Source organism: Macrotis lagotis, chromosome 4 (assembly GCF_037893015.1).
Source record: "Macrotis lagotis isolate mMagLag1 chromosome 4, bilby.v1.9.chrom.fasta, whole genome shotgun sequence".
NCBI lineage: Eukaryota > Metazoa > Chordata > Mammalia > Peramelemorphia > Peramelidae > Macrotis > Macrotis lagotis.
Window position 1 is genome coordinate 36336801 of NC_133661.1, and position 3534 is coordinate 36340334.

Here is a 3534-nt window from a genome sequence, read left to right on the forward strand (position 1 = left end):
AATGAAAATGCAGCAAGGCTGCAGAACTGGTCCTTTCTAATTTTCATAATTTCAAGAAGAGTGACACATGCCTTAAAGATGACTGAAGAACGTAACTGAAGTTAAAGCTACAGGGTGTTCCAAAGCTCTGGACTTTGTGCATAGAGGCTATAAGGAAGAAGTTCAAAAGAGAAGGAATAAGGATAAGGCTTTCATTGATCACAGCTCCAAACTTCCCAATAAAGTGTATAACATATGTTGAACTTACATATAAAAAATCCTTGAGTTTCCTTGTGTAAGTGGACATGGAAGGAAATGATATGTATAGATTATTATGAAGAAGTATCATTTTATGCCTTTCTGATACTTCTCAGGGAAGAGATCACAGAGAAAAAAACTGAAATTTCAAGTTACGTTCAACATTCATAGCAAATATTTCTGTAGAAGCAATGATGCTGGACCTTGTGAAGCCATTTAAGCCATTTAAACCATTCTCCATGGAATGTGTACTCCCTTAGTTTCCAGTTCATGCCACTATAGAAAGAGCTTTTGTAAATGTTTTTGTATATGTGTCCTTGATCTCTTTCTTTGATCTCTTTAGCATGTAGACCAAGTTTTGTTGTTGCTTGGACAAAAGGAACGAATAATTTTCTGATTTGGGCTTCCTATGGATCCAAGATGTTTTGTAGCATAGCTAAACATTGCTATTCAATGCATTAATGAATTTCACTGAGCCCCCACTGAAAAAAAAATCGTCCTATATAAGCATTATTCAACTTTGTCTAAGGAAGAACCTTAGGGTTGTTTTAATTTAAATATTTTAATTTAAACATTTTTCCTTTTACTATTGATAGTTTGCACTTTTCCAAAAGATGTGTAATTATCTCCTTTAACAATAATCAAATGGAGAGGAATGAATTGTTCTCTATGAATTCTAGAAACATCACACAGATGAAATAGATTCTTGAAAATTTGAAGCATAAGGAAAGGGGAAGTATTTCTAGGGCACTTATTATGCACCAGACACTGTGCTAAGCACTTTTTGGAAATATTATTTTATTTGATTTTCACAACTCGGGAAACGGAACTAATAATGGAATAGTGAACTACCAAAAAATCTGGAGAACACTTTGGAACGGCACCAAAAGGAAATAAAACTGTTCATACCCTTTATCACAACAACACCACTGTTAAGACTATATATTAAAGGCATCAAAGGGAAAAAAAGGCCTAGATATAAAAAAATATATTTATAGCATGTCCTTTTATGCTGACAAAGAAATGGAAATGTAGGGGATTCTCATCAGTTGAAGAATGGATGATAAAGTTGTGGCATATGGTTGTGATGTAATACTCTTGAGTTATAAGAAATGTTTGAAGGAATAGTTTCAGATAAATTATGACCAAAACTTATGAACTGATGTAAAGTGAAATGAAAAGAACCAAGAGATGATTGTGCACGGTGAGAGCAACATTGTAATGGTGTTCCACTGTGACTTTACTACTTTGATCAATACATTGTTCTGAGGCAATTTCAAAGGATTCTTGATGAAAAGAACGCTTTCCATCTCCAGAAAGAGCACTGATGAAATGAAAATAGAGTTCTTCTGTATACTGTCACCACCAACACTTAGTAATCTCTTCTGCTTCCCTATGATTTTTGGGTTTTTTTGTTCCTATTTTTGCATGAAACATTTCCTTGAACACTTTAACTTGCTTGAAGCTATCTCTTGTCCCTGCCATTCTATTTTTTCTTTTATTTCTTTACATTGTTCACATAAGAAGAACATCGTTTAAAAAAATCATCATTTGTCTTTGTTATTTTCTGGGATCTCCACTCAGTGATATAGCTTTTCTTTTCTCTGCCTCACATGTTACTTTGTTCCTTGAAAATTTCTAATGCTTCACCAGAAAACTATTTTGCTTTCTTGCTCTTTTTTTTCATGGATTTTTTTTCTTTCTGCCTTTTGTACAATATTATGAAACTTTGTCCAGAGTACTTTGAGCACTCTAGCGACAAGCACTAATCCATTAAATCAGTCACCTTCACTTCTTACTCATATGGGATGTTATTTAGGTTATAATTATACATGCTCATGGTTTGCCCTTCTTTCTTCAATTTTAGTATAACCTGGCAATAAAAAATCTTAAGATCAGAACTTGGTCACAAAACCTTAAATGATTTGTCCATGGTCACATGGGAAATATGCATTAGAAGGAAGACTTTAACTCAAGTCTTTCCTAACTCTTTTATACTGTATTGCATCTTGTGGAATTTCTCTTACCTGTTTTGCTTTTCCATAATTTATTATATTAATCATGACTTGCAATCATGAGTGACTCCCTACATACAGTCCTAGGTCCTCTTATATTATCCTGCTTCAAAGGGGGTTTTTAAACTTTGGTCCATTGATCATCATGAGGTCAGATTTCAGGGTATCTGGGATGGGGGTTTTTCATAATTCTAATTCAATATAATTGATTTCTGTTCTTAATTTTTTTTATTTTATTGTTTAAATAGTTAGGTTTTAAAAATCTTTATAGGCTCCACCACACTATCAAAAAGAATCACAAAAGGTTACAAAGGTTTGATATTAATATTTTTTTTGCATTGTCACTAGAAGATATCATTGGCTCCTCTGAGTTGCATTATCATCTTTTCAAAGTTGGTTCCTAATTATCTATACAGATATATATAGAGAAAGACATCCTTTCCATCTACATATACACACACACACACACACACACACACACACACACACACACACACACACACACACACACACACACACACAAACACATACATATATATAGCTCACTCTTTCTGAAATTCCAGTCCCTCATTCCTAACTTCATACATATCCCAAGTTTGATGTTCCCATACATTTGAAATATAACATGTCCAAGACAAGGATCATTATCTTCTAAACTTTTTTTTCGTAATTTCCCTATTATTATTTTTATGCTAATGTATAGTGTTTTTTCCAGTGACATAAAGCGATAGTTTTCAACCTTCATCATTTTGTAAGCTTTTGAGTTTCACATTTTTACACCACTTTATATCACCTTCCTTGCCTCACCAGTGCCCATGGGATCAAGCAACCTGCTAGGGATTATACATTTACTATCATGTTTAGCATATTTCTATATTAGTCATGTTGTGAATGATATCTTAGAATTAAGCGACAAAAACATGGGAAATAAAAAAAATGTTTTAAAAAGTAAGCAGAGTATGCTTGACTCTGCATTCACACCTCATAGCTTTTGCTCTGCACATGGGCAGCATTTTCTATCTCAAGTCTTTTAGGATTATCCTTGATCACTGAACTGCTGAGAGAAACTGAATTCATCATAGTTGATCATGATAAAATGTAGCTCTTAAACTGTGCAATTTTTAGGTACAGATAAAACACTGGCCCTGAAGTCAGGAGTATATGAGTTGAAATCCGGCCTGAGACATTCAATAATTACCTAGCTGTGTGACCTTGGGCAAGCCACTTAACCCCATTTGCCATGCAAAAAACCTAAAATAAATAAATAAATAAATAAAGTGTG